The sequence below is a fragment of the Hyla sarda genome, chromosome 7 (genome assembly GCF_029499605.1).
Source record: "Hyla sarda isolate aHylSar1 chromosome 7, aHylSar1.hap1, whole genome shotgun sequence".
Lineage (NCBI taxonomy): Eukaryota > Metazoa > Chordata > Amphibia > Anura > Hylidae > Hyla > Hyla sarda.
In genome coordinates this window covers 126,138,617-126,164,670 of record NC_079195.1, presented here as the reverse complement: position 1 = coordinate 126,164,670, position 26,054 = coordinate 126,138,617, and the positions used below count along the sequence as shown (strand labels likewise).

At 48.3% G+C, this 26,054-nt stretch overlaps 1 long non-coding RNA gene across 1 annotated transcript; it reads left to right on the top strand.

Moving 5' to 3' along the window:
* The first annotated feature begins 17,107 nt into the window (after window positions 1–17,107).
* On the top strand, window positions 17,108–17,980 carry LOC130282291 (uncharacterized). The gene is made up of 3 exons (XR_008846323.1): window positions 17,108–17,306; window positions 17,407–17,571; window positions 17,675–17,980. It is a non-coding gene; the product is annotated as an uncharacterized LOC130282291 (long non-coding RNA).
* Window positions 17,981–26,054: the final 8,074 nt, after the last annotated feature.

Here is a 26,054-nt window from a genome sequence, read left to right as displayed (position 1 = left end):
GACCCCTTACCTTAAAACATGACAAGACCAGGTGTTGGTGTAAACAGGCCACAGCAGCCCCTTTAACCCCTTAACGACGCAGGACGTATATTTACGTCCTGCGCCGGCTCCCGCGATATGAAGCGGGATCGCGTCGCGATCCCACATCATATCGCTTCGGTCCCGGCGGGTCCTCATCAACGGCCGGGACCCGCGGCTAATACCACACATTGCCGATCGCGGCGATGTGCGGTATTAACCCTTTAGAAGCGGCGTTCAAAGCTGACCGTCGCTTCTAAAGTGAAAGTGACCCGGATGCTCAGTCGGGCTGTTCGGGACCGCCGCGGTGAAATCGCGGCGTCTCGAACAGCTTACCAGACACCGGGAGGGCCCTTACCTGCCTCCTCTGTGTCCGATCGGCGAATGACTGCTCCGTGCCAGAGATCCAGGCAGGAGCAGTCAAGCGCCGATAACACTGATCACAGGGGTGTTAATACACGCCTGTGATCTGTGTAAAAGATCAGTGTGTGCAGTGTTATAGGTCCCTATGGGACCTATAACACTGCATAAATTTAAAAAAAATTTTTTAAAGTGTTAATAAAGGTCATTTAACCTCTTCCCTAATAAAAGTTTGAATCACCCCCTTTTTCCCATAAAAAAAATAAAACAGTGTAAAAAAAAAGAAAAATAAACATATGTGGTATCGCCACGTGCGTAAATGTCCGAACTATAAAAATATATAATTAATTAAACCGCACGGTTAATGGCGTACGCGCAAAAAAATTCCAAAGTCCAAAAAAGCGTATTTTGGTCACTTTTTATACCATTAAAAAATTTATAAAAAGTGATCAAAAAGTCTGATCAAAACAAAAATCAGATTGATAAAAACTTCAGATCACGGCGCAAAAAATGAGTCCTCATACCGCCCTGTACGTGGAAAAATAAAAAAGTTATAGGGGTCAGAAAATGACATTTTTAAACGTATAAAATTTCCTGCATGTAGTTATGATTTTTTCCAGAAGTGCGACAAAATCAAACCTATATAAGTAGGGTATCATTTTAACCGTATGGACCTACAGAATAATAAGGGGTAATTTTTACCGAAATATGCACTGCGTAGAAACGGAAGCCCCCAAAAGTTACAAAATGGCGTTTTTTCTTCGATTTTGTCGCACAATGATTTTTTTTTCCGTTTCGTCGTGCATTTTTGGGTAAAATGACTAATGTCACTGCAAAGTAGAATTGGTGACACAAAAAAAAGCCATCATATGGATTTTTAGGTGAAAAATTGAAAGGGTTATGATTTTTAAAAGGTAAGGAGGAAAAAACGAAAGTGCAAAAATGGAAAAACCCTGAGTCCTTAAGGGGTTAATAATTATCAACCAATTATAACATTGTGAACAACAATTGTATGAACGTCATACATAAACAATAAAACATTTAACCATATAAATGTCCCTATCACAGGAGGAGGACCTGAAGCAACTATTACCCAACTTCTTCTGGAGAGAGTGTGGAGGTGGGCTGGGAGCGGTTCCCAGCCCGATGGAGAAGTCATCAGGGGGACATGGGTCCCAGGACTGTTTGGGGGGCCTCACAAACGGTGACCCTGTGCAGGCGACTTGCGGCTAGGGGCAAGTGAGGCCCCCCAAACCGTCCTGGGACCCATGTCCCCCTGATGACGTCTCCATCGGGCTGGGAACCGCTCCCAGACCACCTCCACACTCTCTCCCATCTCCATCATGCCATACACAGGTGCCTCCAGGTCCTACTCCTGCCCCCGCTGCCATGACAAATTCAAGGCCGGGCGGGCACGTGTCCACTTCTTCTTCCCGACTGACCAAACCTCCTCTTCCTGTCCTATTCACCCTTTCTTAACTCCTCCCCTTCCTCTCTATCTTCTTCCTCCCTACACTTTAACCCCTGACACACTGTATAATCCCCCTGTCATGTGCCCCTCCAGTCCTATGCTATCCCTTCCAGGGCTTCCTTGACTAGGGGGTATTATAACTGCTAAGGCCTACCTTTTCCCATACAACCACCAACCCCTTCCCTCCATGACCCCTTACCTTAAAACATGACAAGACCAGGTGTTGGTGTAAACAGGCCACAGCAGCCCCTTTAATAAATATCAACCAATTATAACATTGTGAACAACAATTGTATGAACGTCATACAAAAACAATAAAACATTTAACCATATAAATGTCCCTATCACAGGAGGAGGACCTGAAGGCACTATTACCCAACTTCTTCTGGGGTCTCACTTGCCCCTAGCCGCAAGTCGCCTGCACAGGGTCACCGTTTGTGAGGCCCCCCAAACCGTCCTGGGACCCATGTCCCCCTGATGAATTCTCCATCGGACTGGGAACTGCTCCCAGCCCACCTCCACACTCTCTCCCATCTCCATCATGCCAAACACAGGTGCCTCCAGGTCCCACTCCTGCCCCCGCCACAACGGCGACAAGTGACCCCCCTCACTTGTCCCCGTTCCTCAACAAAACAAGGGCTCGGGCCACCGCCTCCTTAATCTCCAAAAGACACAAGTCCATGCCAAACACATTGAGAATGACACCATCCTGATCCATGAACTCAGGAGCACCCCCTTCCAGATCCCGGTGACGTACCACCAGGCCCCCATTACGCGCCACAAACTTGCTGACAACCTTATCAATCTTAATGTGAATACGGGTAGAAAAACAGACATGGTGCACATCTACAATCTTGTATAATGATCTGATTGCTTCTCAGCATAATATCAAAAACTAACAGGTTGTAAGTATACATTTTTGATCAAAAAGTACAAGCCCACTCGCCACGTCAAGGCCACCTATCCAGAGTGGGTCCCTAACGTCCCTAGCATAAAATGGCGCAGCACCGGGCGGCGACCACCACCGCCGCGACACCAATGCCCACGGGGGGAACGACCCACTGGCAGAGCGGCCCCAATGCCACTCAAACCAGTCTATGGGCCGCGCCCGCCCGCAGACACAGCGCCACGGCAGCAACGGACACCACACAGCACCACACCAGTGTGAACAAGGTGTAATAGCTTACTTACCATGCTCTCCCAGTCAGACTGGGAGGCTGCTAGGAAAGAAATGGCTCAGGTGTAGCTAACTACTACTTATATAGGTTTGGGCTGAGGGGGTGGGGAAGAGTGCAGCACATGTAAAAAAAAAGGAGGGGATAGAAATCACAGTGTGAATTCGGGTAGAAAAACAGACATGGTGCGCCATGTCTGTTTTCTACCTGAATTCACACTGTGATTTCTATCTTCCCCCTTTTTTTTGTTTGAACATGTGCTGCACTCTTCCTCACCTCCTCAGCCCAACCCTATATAGGTAGTAATTAGCTACATAAGGGCTATTTCATTCCTAGCAGCCTCCCAGTCTGACTGGGAGAGCATGGTAAGTGAGCCATTACACCTTGTTCACACTGGTGCTGGGCGGCGTCCGTTGCTGCCGTGGCGCTGTGTCTGCGGGCGGGTGCAGCCCATAGACTGGTTTGAGTGGCATTGGGGCCACTCTGCCGGTGGGTCGTTCCCCCCCGTGGGCACTGGTGTCGCGGCGGTGGTGGTCGCCGCCCAGTGCTACGCCATTTTATGCTAGGGACGTTAGGGACCCACTCTGAATAGGTGGCCTTGACGTGGCGAGTGGGCTTGTACTTTTTGATCAAAAATGTATACTAACAACCTGTTAGTTTTTGATATTATGCTGGGAAGCAATCAGATCTTTATACAAGATTGTAGATGTGCGCCATGTCTGTTTTCTAAATGAATTCACACTTATTAATCTTAATCCTGGCTCTGTTTAAGGCAACAACCGAGCGGGACTGCCGCCACTTGCGCCTCGCCACCATTTCCGACCAGACGACTACCAGGCCGGGGAAGGAGGACCACAACCTCAAAAGGTCTAATTTAACATCTCGAATCAAGTCCCGGGACCTCCGAGCCCCCAAATCATTACCCCCAAGATGAATCACTATTACATCGGGAGCCCTATCCAGCTGGACAAAAAATTGTACCCTCCCCAACAACTCGGCCCACCGCATCCCACTCTTTCCCAACCAATAAACCTGCCCTTCAGTGCCAGCTAACCCCAATTGGCGACCAGCCGGTCGCACACCAGCCCGCACCCCACCCCGCACCACATAAGAGTGCCTGATGATCCATATCAATCCCGGGCCGGCATCTGAAACGACAAAAATAAATACAATACAAGCAACAGCACAAAAACACATGCATCACACCAAATGAGGACGAACATACAATTGAAACCTTTCCGACTCCCACCTCCCAATCCGTCTAATAACCTCTGGACCCAGGCCCCACCGAGACGCCTCGGTGGCCGCTCCAATACGGAAGGAGTGAGAGCTGTATCCCTCCACTGCACACCCAACCGCCGCCAAACATTTCTGAAAAACCCCAATAAACTGAAAACGCGACAAAAAACTGCCGTCCGCATGTATCAAAAGAGGGCCCGCAACCCCCTCCCGCACCTCCAAAAATGCCGTATAAAAAAAAAAAACGCACACGTAGGCGAGCCCCTCAAGGCCGCCAAATGAATAGGCACCCCTCGACCAACCTGATCCGTCATTGAACGCCGCAAAAAAACACTGCAACACCCCATCGACAAGATAAAAGTCCGAAAAAAGTAGACCCCCAACACGCTTACAACTAGGAGCCACCAGCTCCGAGATCCGAAATGCACCGAAAAAGGCCAGCGCAAAAGCCAAACGAAACAAACGACATTCGTAGTCCAAAAAACAAATCCCCGCCAAAGCCGCCCCCCAACCGCCCCAAAAGCGGAAAAGTCACCGGGCGCCACACATCCCTGGCCACCGCCCCCCTCCGGAACCCCCGCAGCGCTTGTCTCGCCAAAAACTACTTAGTCACATAAGGCAGACCCCTAACCCAAAACCAAAAAGTCAGCGCCGACATCCGCCGATCAACACCCGATGGAGACACGCCCTCGCAAAACGCCCTACCAAAGTAAAACAACAGAGCCGCCTCCCAGTCAGAGGAGACACCCGCTATGGACAACTGCCCACCCAATTTTTCCAAATCCGTCCACCAGCGCCGGTATGACACCCAAGTTGCCTGGTTTACCGATCGACAGACTAAAGCAAGCGCCACTTCTAAACCAGTCACCACAGCCATTCCGGGCACGGAACGCCGGCCTCCTCTGCATCCGGCACCAGTTCCCGAAAGCGATCCCACTGTAGGCGAGAGAGAGAGTCAGCCACAGAATTATCCACCCCAGGCACATGCAATGCCACCACGTGGGAACTGAGTTCCAAGACCCTCAACACCAAGTGCCGCAGCAGCGTAACCACCGGCGGCGAATTCGCCGGCTGGTTGTTTATGGCCAAGACCACTCCCATGTTGTCGCAATGAAAGCACACTTTCCGATTGCGAAACAACTCGCCCCAAACCACCACCGCCACCACAATCAGAAACAGTTCCAAGAAAGTGAGATTCCTAGTCAAACCCAACTCCCGCCAAACCACCGGCCATTGACCCACACACCACTGACCCTGAAGGTAAGCCCCAAACCCACAGCTCCCCGCCGCATCAGTATATAAGTCCAAATCCACACTAGACACCGACCTCCCCATTACTACCGACCGACCGTTGTACCGACCCAAAAAATTGTGCCATACCCCCAAGTCAGCCCGCAAACCCGCTGACAACCTCACATAGTGGTTAGCTTTAGTGACACCAGCCGTAGCCGCCGCCAAGCGCCGGCAAAAAACCCTCCCCATGGGCATGATCCGGCAAGCAAAATTGAGACGGCCCAACAATGACTGGACCTCCCGCAGTTGTAACTTGCGCACCCGACACGCCCGCGCCACCAATTCCCTCAACTCAACCAACTTGTCCTCCGGCAACCGACACTCCATAGCCACAGTGTCAATAACTATGCCCAAGAACTTCACCGAAGTTGCAGGGCCCTCTGTTTTTTCCGGAGCCAACGGGACCCCAAACCAGCCCGCCAGCCGCTCCATTTCCTGCAACAAAATGGCACACACACGAGATCCAGCCGGACCCAGGAAAAGAAAGTCGTCCAGGTAGTAAAACACTGAGTCCAAACGGGACTCACTCCGCACTACCCACTCCAAAAAAACTAAACTGCTCAAAATACGCTCAGGAGATGGAGCAGCCCATGGGCAGACACAAGTCAACAAAAAACTGACCCCCCAAACAACACCCCAACAACTCAAAACTATCCGGGTGTACCGGCAACAGGCGGAAAGCCACCTCAATATCCGTTTTTGCCAATAAGGCCCCCTCGCCATACCTCCGGACCCTGTCTATTTGGGTAACTGGCGAGGAAAGGCTCCATCCTTGCCACCTGCACCGGGGTCGCCACACTTCGAGTCATCCTCTCCCTGCTTGCCCTTCCCCCTACGGAAGCAACGGGACAATCTGTGGCCACCCCCCCACAGCCGGAACACTCGTGCTTAAAACGGCACTCGGCTCCAAACTTGCAATTCCCTTCATTGAATTACCAACACACACCTTTACCTGCCCCAGCCGACCGTCCCTACCCCGACCCAACTCCCCCGGCACCCTCCTGAAAGGACTGCAACCCGGTCCCACTGCGTGGAGCCGCCATAAGTCGCATCCACAACCCAATGTCCTTATGGTCCCAACGCAAGTCAGGACGCACCGCCATCCGCTGACGGAACTGTTCATCGTACCGCAGCCAAGCCAATCCCCCATATACCCGATAAGCCTCCCCCACAGCATCCATATAGCAAAAGAGGCCGGAGCAGTGCTCAGGCTCCTTTTCCCCCCTACACTGGCCAAAATCGCAAAGGCCTGAAGCCAGTTCGAGAAGGACCGCGGAATCAGCCGATACCGCTGACGCTCCTCCTCCTCCACTTTCTCCAACCGCTTTGACTCGTCGGGTTGAACCTTGTCCAGATAAAATTTTTCAAGCGGGAGCAGCGAAAAAATATCCACATACTCCCACTTCCAAATTTTTTCCCTCACCTCCGCTTTCAGGTGCGCCCCCAAAGGGCCCTCAAAGCAAACATAGACCTCCCCCCTAGCCGCATCTGCCAACCAAACATCCCCACCAGCCCCGAAGCCGCGACCACCTGAGCAGACCCCCCCAGGCTATCTCCAGCTCCCCCCGCAGGCCCCGCAGCCACCGCAACCCCCGGCGTACCCTGCCCTGCTACCTTAGTCGCTGCGCCCCACACAGGAACTGGAGACTCCCCCACCCCCAAACCGCTACCCCGCAGCAGCGCATGCAAACCATCCAGAAAAAACTGCTGTCCAGTCCTATGCTATCCCTTCCAGGGCTTCCTATTTCCCTGGACCCCCCCCCCCCCCCTTCCTTCATGTCCACCACAGACGCCCCCAGACTGCTGTCTCTTACAGAGTTTTATGCCCAGAAATGGTTGGCTACTCACTTTGTCAGTAGATTCTCATCCTAAATATGAAGACAATCGGGGAAATGTACCTGTGGAGAGGAAATGTTGTCCAGTTGCTCTTAGGAACCAATCAGATCACTTCTTTTATTTTTCAGAGGTCTTCTCAAGAATGAAAGAAGCAATCTGATTGGTTGCTATGGGCAACCTGATGAAAACATCTTTTTTCTCTTTAACAACTACAGTACTACAACTCCCATTGTAGTGTGTCTGTTCAACCTGTGCCTCCTCCAACCCTGACCCTTAGGGGGGCACAGACGGACCACACTGGGGGTACCACACTGTAGTACTTTCATTTTTACAGTTCCCCTATAACTCTGCAGCTTCGGTAGAAGTATGAGGCTCAGCCTTAGAGTCAGTGTATCTGGCTGATCCGGTGTTCTTCTATTTTACAGCCTGGACCCTGTTCTCCTCCACACTGGTCCCTGTGGTCGGGTCAGATGGTTCTGGACTGGTGCTGAACGGTTGCTTGAGGGATTTAGTGGCAGATTTTTTTGGGACTTCAGTTGTTGGATGACCTCTCTCTTCAGTGGCTAGTGATATTCGTAGTGCAGAATTTACAGGTGTTACGTAAAAGGGGTACTCCGGGGGAAATTTTTTTTTTTTTAAATCAACTGGTGCCAGAAAGTTAAACAGATTTGTAAATTACTTCCTAAAAATCTTAATCCTTACAGTACTTATCAGCTACCGTATGCTACAGAGGAAGTTGTATAGTTCTTTTCGGTCTGACTACAGTGCTCTCTGGGAGTAGGAGCAAATCTCCATAGTAAACTTCTCCTACTCCGGACAGTTCCTGACATGGACAGAGGTGTCAGCAGAGAGCACTGTGGTCAGACTGGAAAAAATCCAAAAAGAAAATAATTTCCTCTGTAGAATACAGCAGCTGATAAGTATTGGACGGATTAAGATTTTTAAATAGAAATAATTTACAAATCTAACAAATTTCCCCAACCTCAAGGTTAGTGTTTAACCACTTAAGGACCTAGGGCGTATGGATATGCTTTGATGTCCTGGTACTTAAGGACCCAGGGCGTATCCATACGCCCGTGGGAATTTCGGTCCCCGCCGCGTGCCGGGCGGGGACCGGGCCGGGGTGACTGCTGATATCAATCAGCAGGCACCCCGCGCAAATGCCCAGGGGGGTCATCAGACCCCCCCCCCCATCGGCGATTGGCGCAAATGGCAAGTGAAATCACACTTGCGATTTGCGCCGATTCCGGGTCATACGGGTCTATTGTGACCCGGAATAGAAGGGGGATCGCTGTTGTCTAAGACACCCATGATCCCCCCTGTAGGCATAGGAGTGAGGTGACAGGGTTGCCAACCCTCCTATCCCTGCTATTGGTCTGCTATTGATCGTCAGAGGCAACGCCCAATAGCAGACCGGGGGCGGGGGGGGTTAACTTTCGTTTTCCCCGTCCTGCCCACCCACAATAGGCGGGGCAGAACGGGGAACCGAAGGGGACCGGGCGCCGACGTCCACTTACCCGTCTGGAGGCTGCGGCGACGTTGATCGGCGGGCGGCGTCACGTGCTTCTGAAGAGGACGGCTCCCGGGATCCTACGGAAGCCGGTTAGTTGATCTGGAGGGCTACAGTCTGAGACTGTGGTCTCTAACTCTAGCTCTCCAGATGTTGCAAAATCACAACTCCCAGCATGCCCAGACAGCTGTTTGGGCATGCTGGAATATGTAGTTTTGCAACAGCTGGAGGGCTTCAGTTTGAGACCACTATACAGTGGTCTCTAAACTATATCCCTCCAGATCTTGCAAAACTACAACTCCTAGCATGCCCACATAGCTGTTTGTTGTTTGGGCATGCTGGGAGTTGTAGTTTTGCAACATCTGGAGGTCCACAGTTTGGAGATAACTGTGCAGTGGTCTAAAAACTGTAGCTCTCCAGATGTTGCAAAACTGCAATTCCCAGCATGCCCAGAAAGCAAACAGCTGTCTCGGCATGCTGGGAATTGTAGTTGGGTACCTCCAGCTGTTGCATAACTACATCTCCCAGCATGCCCTTCGGTGATTAGTACATGCTGGGAGTTGTAGTTTTGCAACAGCTGGAGGCACACTGGTTGGAAAGTACTGAGTTAGGTAACAGAACCTAACTGAAGGTTTTCCAACCAGTGTGCCTCCAACTGTTGCAAAAGTACAATTCCCAGCATGCATGGTCTGTCAGTACATGCTGGGAGTTGTAGTTTTGAAATAGCTGGAGGTTTGCCCCCCCCATGTGAATGTACAGGGTACATTCACACGGACAGGTTTACAGTAAATTTCCTGCTTCAAGTTTCGGCTGTGGCAAATTTTTCGCCGCAGCGCAAACTCCTAGCGGGAAATTCACCGTAACACGCCAGTGTGAATGTACCCTAAAAACACTACACTACACTAACACATAATAAAGGGTTAAACACTACATATACACCCCCTTACACTGTCCCCCCCCCCCCATAAAAATTTAAAAACGTCTTGTACGGCAGGGTTTCCAAAACGGAGCCTCCAGCTGTTGCAAAACAACAGCTCTCAGCATTTCTGGACAGCCACTGACTGACCAGGCATGCTGGGAGTTTAGCAACAGCTGGAGGCACCCTGTTTGGGAATCACTGGGGTAGAATACCCCTATGTCCACCCCTGTGCAATCCCTAATTTAGTCCTCAAATGCGCATGGCGCTCTCTCACTTCGGAGCCCTGTCATATTTCAAGGAAACAGTTTAGGGCCACATATGGGGTATCTCCGTATTCGGAAGAAATTGCACTACAAATTTTGGGGGTCTTTTTTTCCTTTTACCGCTTGTGAAAAGGAAAAGTTGGGGGCTACACCAGCCTGTTAGTGTAAAAAAATAAAAATTTGTACACTAACATGCTGGTGTTGCCCCATACTTTTTATTTCCACAAGCGGTAAAAGGAAAAAAAGACCCCCAAAAATTGTAACGCAATTTCTCCTGAGTACGGAAATACCCCAGATGTGAGCGTAAAATGCTCTGTGGGCTCACAACAAGGCTCAGGAATGAGAGCGCACCATGTACATTTGAGGCCTAAATTGGTGATTTGCACAGGGGTGGCTGATTGTACAGCGGTTCTGACAAACGCAAAAAAAAAAAATACCCACATGTGACCCCATTTTGGAAACTACACCCCTCACCGAACGTAACAAGGGGTATAATGAGCCTGAACACCCCGCAGGTGTTTGACGAATTTTTATTAAAGATGGATGGGAAAATGAAAAAATATATATTTTTTCACTAAAATGCTGGTGTTACCCTAAATTTTTCATTTTCACAAGGGAAAATAGAAAAAAAGCCCCCCCCCAAATTTGTAACCCCATTTCTTCTGAGTAAGAACATACCCCATATGTGAATTTAAAGTTCTCTGCGGGCGAACTACAATGCTCAGAAGAGAAGGAGCGCCATTGGGATTTTGTAGAGAAAATTTGTCCGGAATTGAAGGCCACATGTGTTTACAAAGCCCCCATAGTGCCAGAACAATGAACCCCTGACACATGTGACCCCATTTTGAAAACTACACCCCTCACGTAATGTAATAAGGGGTAAATTGAGAATTTACGCCCCACATGTGTCTGACAGATTTTTGGAACAGTGGTCCGTAAAAATGAAAAATTTAATTTTTCATTTGCACAGCCCACTGTTCCAAAGATCTGTGGGGTGTAAATACTCACTGCACCCCTTATTAAATTCTGTGAGGGGTGTAGTTTCCAAAATGGGGTCACATGTGGGGGGGTCCACTGTTCTGGCACCACGGGGGGCTTTGTAAACGCACATGGCCCTGACCATTCCAAACTAATTCTCTTTCCAAAAGCTCAATGGCGCTCCTCCTCTTCTGAGCATTGTAGTTCGCCAGAACTTTCACAGAAAGAAAGCCGTTCACTGCGGCATCTTGGTCATTAGATCGGTCAGCCTGGTCCCAGCCGGAGTGGTTGTGGTGCAAAACTATGCAGCTAGGAAAAAACCACCAGTAAGTGCCCGCTGCATTCACCAGCACAGAAAGCCATGTATGCCAGCGGAAAGCCGCCACATAAATGCTGCACGTGCTGTATGCCGCAACTATGCAAATATATCTAGCACAGCCTGCAGCCTGTTCACACCTATTGTGAAAACATTCATTTCAGCTGGGATTACACTTGGCGTGTTTGTCATAAAAAACACCATGCTCGCTGCGGGCACATGTTAGGTTGGAATCAATAGGGTAATATGAAACACCAGACACTAATGGGGGTTTCTTCATCCTTTTATGGTGTTTTTAGGCTATCAAATCTGTGGGATGCCGAGAGCATGTTTTATTTTTTTTTTTTGGGGGGGGGGGGGTATTTTCTCACTATTTTTTTTATAGAAATCCTTCAGTCAAATGATGAAAGAATCACATGACTTGTAATGAGAAAAGCCAGAGGGGGGAAAAAAAAACACCAAAGAAAAAACACTTCATATAATAATAATAATAATGATGATGATGATGATGATGATGATGATGATGATGATGATGATAATAATCAGGGCCGGATTAAGCGCATCATGGGCCTGGTGCTGAAGATTTTGATGCGCCTTTTTGAAGAAATATATAAAATGAAAACTCAACACAAAGCAATTTTCTTTAACTCAAATAAATTGCATTTGTCACATGTTTTAAGCACATTAAATTACCAGGATAAATGAGTATATGATAGTGTATGGAAACTTTCAATATCTTTATAGAATCTGTTCTTCAGCTATAAAAAATAAAAATCACTTTTTTGGGGGCCCATATAAGCAGATATGCCATTCAGGAGCATGAAAAAGCTAGGTGAGAAATTATCACCTAGCTTTTCTGGGCTCCTGAATGGCATATCTGCTTTTCATAGCTCAGCTATTATAGACAGATTTGACTAAAAGTTATAGGTAAATCTATTTATAATAGCTGAGTTATGATAAGCAGATATGCCATTCAGGAGAATGAAATAAGCTAGGTTAGAAATTGTCACCTACCTTTTCTGGGCTTCTGAATGGTATATAGCTCAGCTATTATAAGCAGACATGCCATTCAGGAACATGGAAAATCTAGGTGAGAAATGGTCACCTAGTTTTTCTGCGTACCTGAATGGCAAGTAAGTTCATGCCTGGTGGACTGGTGATACCTTTGGGGACACTACAGAGGCAGAGACCGCCGGCGGGACCTCAGGCAAGCAGCAGAAACTGCTAATACTTCAATCTTAGCTGAACTAAAATGCAGCACATACGCTGCTTTTTCTAGAAATGGGGAGGAGCCTCCTATGCTACCCTGATGTCACGTGGGGCACGCGGGTCAATAGGTTAAGCAGCCTGCTGTCCACCTAACCACCCAGGGCCGTAGGTAAGGAAACAGGACTGGCCTGGGACATCACATGGCCGCAGAGGCGGCTCTAGACTTTGTGAGGCCTTAGGTGAAATGAGAACATGAGGCCCCACATCATTTTCAGCAGTCCTCCCATGGTGATCCGATCCTGCACTCAGGGACCGGAGCAGGACACCGGAGGCCCCATAGGAGCGCTGGAGGTGAGTACAGGTTTATTTTTTATATATACTAGATATGGGCATACTTCTGAAAATAAAACCCTTTAGCCATATAGCCCCTTTAAAAGTGTATTGTGACATCACTGTGCATATTAACCCTGTACTGGCATGTCACGGTATATATTAACCCTGTATTTTGATGTCACTGTGCATATTAACCCTGTACTATAAGTCCCAGTATAGGGTTAACATGCACAGCACCATCACAGTACATGGTTAATATACACAGTAATATCACAGTATAGGGGAGGCCATGCTGCAAAGTACAGGGTTAAGCAGTGATGTCACAGTACAGCGTCAGTGTGGCACTGCACATAGTAGTAGGGAGGGCATATAGCATGATGGGTATCATGGGTCTGCCAGGGCATGGTCAGTGTTATCATGACTGTAATGTTTTTGTAGCCGGCTGCTACAGAGTAGTGGAGCTGGTGGTGGGGGCAAAGGCACAGGAGGCTGCGGCATGCCTTCACTGCGGCTGCGCTGCCAAACACTGTCTGTGTTTACATACTGTGGTGCAGGGGTGCACTGACAACTCATGGGGCCACCATGCATCCATCCATGTGCAACACAAAACATTTATATTTTAACTCCTTTGGGACACAACCCCTTTTGGCCTTGAGCCAAGATAGATAGATAGATAGATAGATAGATAGATAGATAGATAGATAGATAGATAGATCATTGTTTCCCAACCAGGGGGGCTTTATCTGTTGCAAAACTACAACTCCCAGTATGCCCATACAGCCAAAGGCTCTTTAGGCATGCTGGGAGTTGTAGTTTTGCAGTAGCTGGAGGCACCCTGGTTAGGAAACACAGATAGATAGATAGATAGATAGATAGATAGATAGATAGATATGAGATAGATTGATAGATATGAGATAAATAGATATGAGATAGATAGATAGATACCGTAGATAGATAGATATGAGATATAATAGATAGATATGAGATAGGTGATAGATAGATAGATAGATAGATAGATAAATAGATAGATATGAGATAGATAGATATGAGATATATAGATAGATAGATAAATAGATATGAGATAGATAGATGGATAGATATGAGATAGATAGATAGATATGAGATAGATATATACAGATACAGATAGATAGATATGAGATAAATAGATATGAGATAGATTGATAGATATGAGATAGATAGATATGAAATAGATATATACAGATAGATAGATATGAGATAGATATATACAGATACAGATAGATATATATGAGATAGATAGATATGAGATAGATAGATATGAGATAGATAGATAGCTATGAGATATATAGATAGATAGATAGATAGATAGATATGATATAGATAGATAGATAGATATGAGATAGATAGTTAGATAGATATGAGATAGATAGATAGATAAGAGATAGATAGATAGATATGAGATAGATAGATATGAGATAGATAGATATGAGATAGATAGATAGATATGAGATAGATAGATAGATAGATAGATATGAGATAGATAGATATCAGATATATAGATAGATATGAGATAGATAAATATGAGATAGATAGATAGATATGAGATAGATAGATAGATATGAGATAGATATATACAGATACAGATAGATAGATATGAGATAAATAGATATGAGATAGATTGATAGATATGAGATAGATAGATATGAAATAGATATATACAGATAGATAGATATGAGATAGATATATACAGATACAGATAGATATATATGAGATAGATAGATATGAGATAGATAGATATGAGATAGATAGATAGCTATGAGATATATAGATAGATAGATAGATAGATAGATATGATATAGATAGATAGATAGATATGAGATAGATAGTTAGATAGATATGAGATAGATAGATAAGAGATAGATAGATAGATATGAGATAGATAGATATGAGATAGATAGATAGATATGAGATAGATAGATAGATAGATAGATAGATATGAGATAGATAGATATCAGATATATAGATAGATATGAGATAGATAAATATGAGATAGATAGATAGATATGAGATAGATAGATAGATAGATAGATATGAGATAGATATATACAGATACAGGTAGATAGATGAGATAGATGATAGATAGATATGAGATAGATAGATATGAGATAGATAGATAGATAGATAGATAGATAGGTGCTAGATAGAGAAATAGATCAGTGTTTCCAACCCGAGGTGTCTCCAGCTGTTGCAAAACTACAACTCAGTTGTCCGGACATACTGAGAGTTGTAGTTTTGCAGCAGCTGGAGGCAGACTGTTGGGAAGCATAGAAAGATAGATAATCACATATCCATCTATCATTTCATATCTCTCTCATATCTATCTATCTATTTCATATCTATCTATATCTATCTATTTCATATCTAACTATCTCATATCTATCTATCTATTTCATATCTATCTATATCTATCTCATATCTATATATATCTATCTCATATCTATCTATCTCATATCTATCTCTCTCTCTATCTATCTATCTATCTATCTATCTATCTCATATCTATCTATATGCATTTTCCAAACAGGGTGTCTCCAGTTGTTGCAAAACTACAACTCCCAACATGCCCAGACAGCCGTTGGGAGCATGGTGGGAGTCGTAGTTTTGCAACAGCTGGAGGCTCACTGTTTTGAAAACACTGGGGGATTACCACCGGACAAAATGAGAACCCATTAAGGCATCCTTACCTCAACAGGACTACTAACTGCACAACAGATGACCTCCACCCCCCGCTGGTACAGTTCTTCTTATCTTCTACGCAGGCAGGTCTCAGGGGAATGAAGACAAGAACTTTTCAGAGCAGGGAGGCGCGAACTTCTCCTTGCTCCCCGTGCTGGGGGGGTGGCGGGGGTTTCAAGGTCACTGAGGGGGCACCTGAATCAGGCAACAGGCAGCCACGGACGTGATGGTGCTGAGGGTCGGCGCTCTTTTCTCCCGCGCCACTTCATTCTCCCGTGCTCCGGGGCGGGGACATAGGGGACGTGTCTGCGCGCGGCACACTCAGCAGCCCCAGGAGCCACCTGGAAGCGGCTCTTCCATTAGACCACTTAGGGCTTGAGCTTTGGTCGGGAGTCAGAGCGAGGCCTTAAGCGGTGGCCCCATGAAAGAGCCTCCTCTACATGGCCGGCCCTCTTTTTCTGTAAATATAGCTGTCGCGGGCCGCCCGTGCTATTCGCTGGGCCTATTTTAACGTAGGGGCCTGGAGCGGTAGCTCCATCCGTCCCTACGTTAATCCGGCCCTGATAATAATAATAATAATACACATTGGGACAGATGTATGAAAACCTGTGCAGAGGTCAAGTGGACCAGTTGCCCATAGCAACCAATCAGATCGCTTCTTTCACTTTTCAGAGGCCTTTTTAAAAAGGAAAGAAACTACCTGATTGGTTGCTATGGACAACTGGTCCACGTTCCCTCTTCCCTGGTTTTGATAAATCTCTAAGACCCTCCCCAGTGCTTTAAGCAAAAATAACACAAAGATAGCTGAGAAAAGAAATAAGGGGGAAGATTTTGATGTTTGTTTGTTTTTTGCAAAAAAAAAAAAAAACATCAAACAAGAATTGTGTTTGTTCCTAGGCTTAGGCTGTAATTAAAAACAACATATAAATGGTGTTTTTCAAAGCCCACATTGCTTTATTTCTGGTGCTTTTTCCCCCCTTTCGACAGACGTCTGTCCAGCTATTGCAAAGCTACAACTCCCAGCATGCCCTGACAGCCGAAGGCTGAGAGTTGTAGTTTTGCAACAGGTGGGCAGCCACAGGGGATCGGTGTTGCAGTATGTCAATCTAGGGCCATGGTGTCTGATCTTGAACTGGCAGCAGGAGCCACGACCACTTTAAATCAATGGCTGCTGGGACGTCTGACTAGGGACATCCTTCGCTCCAGACTGCAACGTCAGGGACGTCACTCGTCAGACGTCCCGGCGGCCAGCGCTGCTCATTGAGCCTACCGGAGTAGCATTGATCTATGTAAGAAACCTATGGGCCCAGGCTGTTGGGGCAACCAAATGATATTACATATACAGAATGTCTGGTTAGGAGAAACAAATATAACGCACCCACAGGGAGTGGCGCCATTTTAATAAAAATTGTCAAAAACCTTAGATAACAGTCATACAGAATATATTAGAAAGCTTTTTTGATTTTCAGCCAATCAGAGAGCAGCACTACTGAAATAGAACTCCCAGGAGGTAACAGCGTGTCACACATGTGATGTCATAACCATTGTCCACCAAAGAGCAGCACTGAGCAGAAATAACACTGCTCCTGTTCATTCTTCATCAGTGAGGGGCCGGTGCTGGACACTGTGTAGGGACGAGGGAATGCAAAGTCATACACATGACTGTGACTGGTAAGTGTTACATTGTTGTATCCAAAAGATCTTTATTGCAGTTCCATGTGTATTTCTATGATAAACATGTAAATAATTTATCTTTTTTTTCTTATCTTAGATGCACTATTTCCAGGACATGGAGTAGCATTTCCGGACCTACAGCAAGACGTTGGATGAAGGCATAGCCCCAGAAATAACACTGCTCATGTTCATCAGTGAGGGGCCGGTGCTGGACACTGTGTAGGGACACGGGAATGCAAAGTCATGCACATGACTGTGACTGGTAAGTGTTACATTGTTTTGTCCAAAAGGTCTTTATTGCAGTTCCATGTGCATTTCTATGATAAACATGTAAATAATCTATCTTTTTTTGTCCCCTATCTTAGATGCACTATTTCCAGGACATGGAGTAGCATTTCGGGACCTACAGCAAGACGTTGGATGAAGGCACAGGCCTAGGAATCATGCACATACACAGAAACATTTGCCCAAATTATAGAGGTAACCTCCTTTAGTATGCCCAGAGGAAGGGCAATACAGTAGCCATGGATTCCCTACAGGTTTCCTCCCCTCTGGAGGTTTTTCCTGTCCTGAGTATTAGTTACTGTACGCTCTTTGTGAGTGATGGGAGGTTACAAAAAATCCCCTACACAAACATTTTAATAAATTATAAATAAAGTTCCCCTTTTTTTAAACTGTTCTTTGACTTGTTTGACTCTTTTATTTATTTCTGTGTGTGAAAATAGAGTTAGCAAAACATGGATGACCAAAGCTGCTCTCCTGCACGATCTGCATAATGCGGTGCAGAGAGAGGCAACTGGTGCTGGGTGGTGCAGTTTATGAGGCAAACGTAGAACACCCAGCAAGTTCCATGCACAAGCCTTTTTCTGATGAATGGGATTCATGCAGGGAACTTGCTAGGGGTCATACGGTTGCAAAGGATCAACTTTTGGGTACATGAACTGTCCCTTAAAGGGGTACTCTGCCTCTAGATATCTTATCCCCTATGTAAAGGATAGGGGATAAAATGTCTGATCAAGGGGATCCTGCTGCTGGGACCCCAGCAATCTCCATGCAGCAACCAAAATTCTAAATAGTATGTTTAGATCACTGGTTCCTGTGGCAGGATTCGTGACATCATGCCACACCTTCTTGTGACATCACACCACCTCCCATAGACATAAATGGAAAGGGCGTGGCGTGAGGTCACGACCCGCACCACGAGAACCCAGAGTTCTAAATATATTATTTGGAACGCCGTGTGCTGCATGAAGATCGCGGGGGTCCCAGTGATCAGTCATCTTTTGTCCTATCCTTAAGGTAGGGGATAAGATATCTAGGGGCGGAGTACCACTTTAAGCAATTAGAGAGTGTAGGCATGCCTTACAAGCAGGTAGAAAAAGAACAGCTGGGAGAAATGACAGGAAACGAAGCAATGTTTGGCTGGGCCCGATTTTGGGTGTGTTCTGGCCAATTAAAGGAGAACTATGGCAAAACTTAACTTATCCCCTATCCATGGGTTATAGGATAAGTAGCTGATCCTGCAATACCTGGGATGAGACCCATTGCTCAGTGAGAAGCGCGCGCTGCAGACGTCAAATCTCAATTTCCCTGGACCCCCCCCCCCCTTCCTTCATGTCCACCACAGATGCCCCCAGACTGCTGTCTCTTACAGAAATGGTTGGCTACTCACTTTGTCAGTAGATTCTCATCCTAAATATGAAGACAATCGGGGAAATGTACCTGTGGAGAGGAAATGTTGTCCAGTTGCTCTTAGCAACCAATCAGATCACTTCTTTTATTTTTCAGAGGTCTTCTAAGGAATGAAAGAAGCAATCTGATTGGTTGCTATGGGCAACCTGATGAAAACATCATTTTTTTCTTTAACAACTACAGTACTACAACTCCCATTGTAGTGTGTCTGTTCAACCTGTGCCTCCTCCAACCCTGACCCTTAGGGGGGCACAGACGGACCACACTGGGGGTACCACACTGTAGTACTTTCATCTTTACAGTTCCCCTATAACTCTGCAGCTTCGGTAGAATCATGAGGCTCAGCCTTAGAGTCAGTGTATCTGGCTGCTCCGGTGTTCTTCTATTTTACAGCTTGGACCCTGTTCTCCTCCACACTTGTCCCTGTGGTCGGGTCAGATGGTTCTGGACTGGGGCTGAACGGTTGCTTGAGGGATTTAGTGGCAGATTTTTTTGGGACTACAGTTGTTGGATGACCTCTCTCTTCAGTGGCTGGTGATATTCGTAGTGCAGAATTTACAGGTGTTACGTAAAAGGGGTACACCGGGGGAAAACATTATTATTATTTTTTATCAGCTGCCGTATGCTACAGAGGAAGTTGTATAGTTCTTTTCGGTCTGACTACAGTGCTCTCTGTGAGTAGGAGCAAATCTCCATAGTAAACTTCTCCTACTCCGGACAGTTCCTGACATGGACAGAGGTGTCAGCAGAGAGCACTTCCTGTGGAACACAGCAGCTGTTGGGTGTGTCTGACTTCCAGAGTTTTCCAGAGAGAGAGGATTGAAGCAGTGTTTCCTACAGCCTTTTCCCCAGGAGGGTGGCAGCTTCCTTGGGAGAGCCTCCTGCTATGGAGCCCCAGACTTCCACCCCTCGAACTAGGCCGGCGGGGGGTGGGAGTGAGAAAGCTACGGCCGATTCCCAGGACAGGGTGAGAAGATCCAGCAGGCTCCGCAGTAATGTGGAGCCCACTCCCCCGTCCGTCGCTGGAAACCGCAAGGCGTCCGGTAAGAAGCTTATGGTCATGTCTACGGGGACTGTGTCTGATATTATGGAACCCCAGCAATGGGGGGTGAAGGGTCCCAGGGAGTCGCTAGCTACTTTCGGTTCCCGCATGCAGGCAAATCAAGTAGAATATGAGCAGCTGGGAAAAAAGCTGAAAATCATAAGGGAAGACCTGAAGTTTGCTCGCTACCAAACAGATAACTCTGCCAAGGCTATGAGGGCTAAGTTTGCTGCCAGGGTGTGTGAGCTGAAGGCAGAGGAGCAGGAGGTGGTGAGAGCCTGAATGCTGATTGTAGAGGGAGCGGGCATATTTAAAGAAAACTTAAAGAATGAAGACCGCTATAAAACCATGCGGACCCCTGTGAAGGAGGAAGAGGATAGTCAGGGGAAGGAAGAACACCTGTGTGATACAGAGGAGAAGATGGAGGAAGGTGGTGAGGGAGATGGCGGCAGTGAGGGTGATGAGAGTGAGGGGGATGTGTGTGATACCCTGTGTACCCCTAAGACCTCTGTCACCCCGAGTGCGGATTACATCAACCCTGCTCAAGTCGCCTGACCAGTCACCTCTGAGGAAAGTGACAGTAGTGATGGCGGTGACAGTGGACTGGTCTGTGGGGGGCTCCTGCGGGCCAAAGTGATGCAGGAGTTACCCACCCGTCTGGAAAATTTCAGTTTTGGCCAGGACCTGGGCCCTGAGGAGAGGAAGAGGAAGAAAAAGAAGAAGAAGAAAAAGGCTGAGGAGCAGACTATATTTGTTTTCTCTCCTATCCAGCAGTCTGGGCCACCTGAAAAGTTGATTCAGGCTGCTGGGCCCCCCACCCTGCCAGATCCCGCTTCTGCTGTGGAACGGGACCAGCACGGGGGGTACAGTGCTGCATCCAAAATGGCCGCGGGTGCTACAGTCACGCGTCCTGCTGGTAGGGAAGAGCAGGACGGGCTAATGGTGGGCAATAGTTATGCGGCAGTTTGCAAGGGGAGCGGTTCCCCGAGTATTGTGGGCAATGTTACTAGCCCTGCGGGGCACTTCCCTGAGAGGGGGTGGGAGTTTCCAGGCGCCTGAGGTGTGTGGTGAGATCTTCTGCTCGGGGGGGCGGTCCCCTGGGCGCTGATAGTAGTGTCGGTGCTGCGGGGCACTCCCCTGAGAGGGGGGGTAGCGTCCAGGTGTCAGAACCTGCTGCTGAGCCTGTGCGGTGGGCGCAGTGTGTGGCGTGGGTAACTGTATGGATCTCCCCTGTGAGAGAGGGGAGTCCCTGCACATCAGTGGCAGGAGGAGGGGTGAAGGTGCGCCCGGAGGGGCAGCCTCAGCTTCGGGAGGTGATGTCGGCGGTAACATCATGAATGGAGGAGGAGTCAGCGTCGCCGACAATGGCAGCCGCCGGTGACCTGAGAATGTACAAAAAGGCCAAGCTAAAGCATGTCCAGGCCAGCCCAGAGGTAGTGGGTGAAGCAGCTGCTGATCCCAAAAATACTGTCAATAAAAGCAATGTTAATACAAGGTGTGTGAAAGATGGGAGTGGTAGTGCTGTGGATGAGAGGGGTGTATGTGGCAGTGGTAGTGGTGCAAATGGGAGGAGTGGTAGTGGTGTAGATGGGAGCAGTGGTAGTGGTGTAGATGGGAGCAGTGGTAGTGGTGTAGATGGGAGGAGTGGTAGTGGTGTGAATGAGAGTGGTGATAGTGGAGTGAATGAGAGGAGTGGTAGTGGTGCAGATGGGAGGAGTGGTAGTGGAGTGATCGGGAGGAGTGGCAGTGAAGTGAATAAGAGTGGTGATAGTGGAGTGAATAGGAGGGGTGGTAGTGGTGTAAATGAGAGGAGTGGTAGTGGTGCAGATAAGAGGAGTAGTGGTGTGAATGAGAGTAGTAGTAGTGGTGTGGATGGTAGGAATAAGAGTGGCTTTTGTGGCAGTACAGGTGGCCTAGGCGGGGATGTAGGGACTGTGTCTGGTCCGGCTGCCCCCCCGGTCGTCAGGAGTTATGCAAGTGTCGCAGTTGGGGGTTCAGTAGGATCTTTACCTCCTGCATCTGGTGAAGGTCAGTTGCAACGGCGCCTCCTGGAGGCACTAAAGAGAGGAGAAAAGAAGCTCCAGGTAGAGGGAAAGGAGATGGACCTGTCTTTTTGGGTGAAGAGACATGGTCTGGGAGCATTCCGAGAAAGGAATGGGGAGACCGTATGGTCCCTCCAGACACCCAGGCAGGAGGTAGGTCGCAGGAATGTGGCCCGTTTGGTCTGGAAAGGTGAAGATGTGTGCCCCCAAAGGGGCAAGGTGGTGGAGCTTCTTTTCCAGATGGGTTTCAGGGCTGGGGACATCTTTGCCCTGATTCCCCCCTTCGGCTCCTCCGAGTTTGACGTCAGCTTTGTTAGGCCGGAAGGACTAGATATCTTTTGGTCTAATTATGAGCTGATGAAAAACGAGCCCGGATGGCGAGATTTCGCTGTAAAAGCGGTATCTCGCCAGAGTATGGTAAAGAAAGTGACCGTTTTGACCCGTAACGAGTCACTTTCTTGTTATGACATTATGACCTGGCTGGGCAGGTACGGGAGGTGACGGACGTCCCCCGGAAGAACTTTGACGAGCACAATATATGGTCTGGGGCCTGGACGTTTTCCGTTCGTCTCAGGCGTTCAGGGAACACGGTCAACCACATCCCTTCGGCCGCCTTTCTGGGACGCGCCAGGATTCAGATCTTCCACCAGGGGCAGCCGAAGCTGTGTCACAGGTGTGGTGACCCAAACCACTTTAGTGCCAACTGCACTCAGCAGATATGCACCCTCTGCTGTGGGGAGGGTCATCTGGCGGCCACCTGTGGGCAGATTCGGTGTAACTTGTGTGGTGACTCAGGTCCCCCGTTCAGCCTGTGTCCACGCTCGTTCTCTAACACTCTGACCGCCCCGGCTGGGGAGAGCCTAACGGTTGCCCCAGCGGCGGAGGGGACTAGTGGAGGAGAGGGGGCACCAAAGCCAGTGAAGGAAAAACATAAGACCCCCTCTATGCGGAGGCGAGAGGAGAAGCGCAGGTTGGAGAGGGCCCTTGAGAATGCCCAGGTGCCAGGGGTGGCACGGGGTCCCACTCCAGACACTGGCTCAGAAGGAGGTCAGAATAACTCTGAGGCTTTGGGTGGGGCCGAACTGGATGAGGAGATAGGGAGACTGCGTAGGGAAGAAGGTCAAGATGCTCCTTCCTCCAGTCATGCCTCTGAATCCGAAACTGTGGATGAGGAGGAGAAGGAGGGGCAGACAGTAAATGGTGGCCAGGAAAAGAAGAAGAGGAGGAAGAAGGGTAAGAGTAAGGCAGTGCCGTCCTCCTCTTTAGTTGTAGCCTCAGACCATAGAAGGAACAACTCAGTCTCTGACCCTCTGATTGTCCTTTCAAATCGATATTAGACCCTTGGGGATACAATCTCCCCTCCTCTTCTCGAGGGTCCGGAGGCAGTGCGGCCTCCAGGAGGTGCCGAGCCTCCTTCCTCGGGGGCAGTTTCCTCAGGGGCTGAGGTAACACCAGATGCTGGAGGTAAAGATCCTGGGATGGATATATCCCTGAGTTTAAAAAGAGGCAAAGGGTCTTCCTCTGATTCAGATGGGGGTGGAGGGAAGGAGAGGAAGAAGGTTTAAGGGGTGAGGCCATCTTACTCAATCACCCAGGATGGCGGCACTCACCCCACTGACGTTGGCATCCATTAACTGTGCCAGCATAAAATCAGATACGGCTAGATACGCAGCCTTTGATTTTCTCGGCCGTGTTGAAGCCGACATTTTCTTTTTACAAGAGACCAGGTTGTCAGATCTAGCCTCTCTGGTAAAAGCCAGAAAAGAGTGGAGGCGCGGTCCCTCCCACTGGTCTCTTGCGGCTGAGCCGTATAGTGGGGTGGTGGTCCTTTTTACCGCTCCTGTTGAATGCAGACGGGTTATTGAGTTAGAAATGGGGAGGTGCCTGATCTTAGATGTCTTCATGAAGGGACAAGAGCTCCAGCTCATTAACATCTACGCCCCGCAAACTAAGCGGGGCCGTAAAGATCTCTTTATGAGGATTAAGCCCTTTCTTTTTACGAGTCGGCAAGTGATCTTTGGAGGGGACTTCAATAATGTCACGAGGTCCCAAGATAGGAGAGGCTCCAATGGTCCGCTGACTTGCGATAGTGTGGCACTGATTAGCATAGCTAGAGAAGCTTGCCTAGAGGACGCCCACATCCGGAGCCCCTCAGGCCACACGGGTTTCACCTATCATCAAGGTAGTCGCAGGTCTAGGATAGATAGGTTTTATTTAAAGGAGGAAGCCGTCTCTTCCGCAGTGTCCGTGGTTGAGGTGGAGTTCTCCGACCACTGTATGATTTTGTTTTCCCTGAATGTTTCAGAGACCCCCTAGATCGGAAAAGGTTATTGGAAGCTGAATTCGTCCCTCCTGGAGGAAGCGGAGATAAGACAGTCCTTTGAGGATTTTCTTCAGAGTCAGGTACCTTTACTGGGCCTATGTAGTAGTAAGTCAGAGTGGTGGGAGATATTCAAGAAGCGGGTTGCGGGGTTCTTCCGCCAGCTCTTGAGCCTCAGGTCCCTGAACAGGTATCGCCTGTATCAGGGTCTGAGGAGGAAACTCGAGCTTCTTTTCTCCACTGGGGGTAGCCGTGAGGATATCTCCAAAGTGAAATCCTTGCTGATGGGGAGTCAGTACAATAGGCATGCATCTTTGGTTTTTGAGAGGGATTTCGGAAAGTACTGCTCGCCTGACCCTTACAGAAATTGTAAGATGTCAGTGAGTAGTAAAGTCATTTCAGGACTGATTGATAGTACAGGATCTCTGAATCGGTCCAGATCAGGGATCTTGGAGGTCGTCAGATCCTTCTACTCGCACCTCTTGGGGAGGAAGGATCTAGATCGAGACAAGATGTTGACTTTCCTGGCTGAAACCATTCCTGAGCCAGGGGTAGACCCCTCTCTTGCTGTTTTGGCAGAAGAAATCAGGGAAGAGGAAGTGAGACTGGCGATCGAGGGGCTCGCCCCTAAGAAGTCGCCAGGTCCGGATGGCTTAACATCTGAGTGGTACAGGACCTTTAAGGAGTCTTTAGCTCCCCTCTTGACTGAGGTATTTAATGAGTGTCTCTCCTCGGGCACTCTGCCGAATTCAATGAGGAGGTCAGCCCTGATTGTTCTGTCAAAGGGTAAAGATCCCAGCCGTATTGAGAATTGGATTCCCATAGCTCTTCTCAATACGGACAGGAAGCTTCTGGCTAAGATACTGTTTAATCGGCTGGTGAAGTTTGCACCCCGGCTCCTTTCGGGAGCTCAGCATTGCTCTGTTCCAGGCCGAAGCACCTTAAGTGCGGTCCTTAGTGTGCAGTGGAGTGGAGTAGTGCAGGTTTCTGGAAGGGGTACTTGCTGTCCCTGGATCAGGCCAAAGCGTTTGATCGGGTGAACCACGAGTACCTCTGGTCCGTCCTCCTGAGATATGGCTTACCGAGTACTTTTGTTAATTGGCTTAAGATCTTGTATGCAGGGGCAGAGAGTTTCCCACTGGTGAACAGTTGGTCTGGCCGCTCTTTTGAGGTGGGGTCCGGAGTCGGTCAGGGTTGTCCTTTGAGCCCGCTTTTATACGTGTTCGCAATCGATCCCTTCGTCCGGAGAGTAGATTGTGGGCCGTTGGCGGGATTTGGGATGAGTCTGGCGGAGCTGGATGTCGCCCAGAGAGTGGTGGCGTACGCTGACGATGTCACCATTTTCGTGTCCTCACGAGAGGAGGTCGATGTGGTGATGTTGGAAGTGGACCACTACTCGGAGGCATCCGGGTCTAAGATCAACTGGGATAAGTGTGAGAGTCTCTGGCTGGGAGGGGGAGATCCCACGTTTGATCTCCCGGACAACCTTCCAGGGCCCCAAGAGTCAGCAAAAGTTTTGGGCATCATATTCGGCCAGGATGATTATTCCACCAAAAACTGGGATGGTAAGCTCCAGGATGCCGCTCAGAAGGTGGACCAATGGAAGGGTTGGTCTATGACCCTCAGGGAAAGGGTACACCTGATCAAAT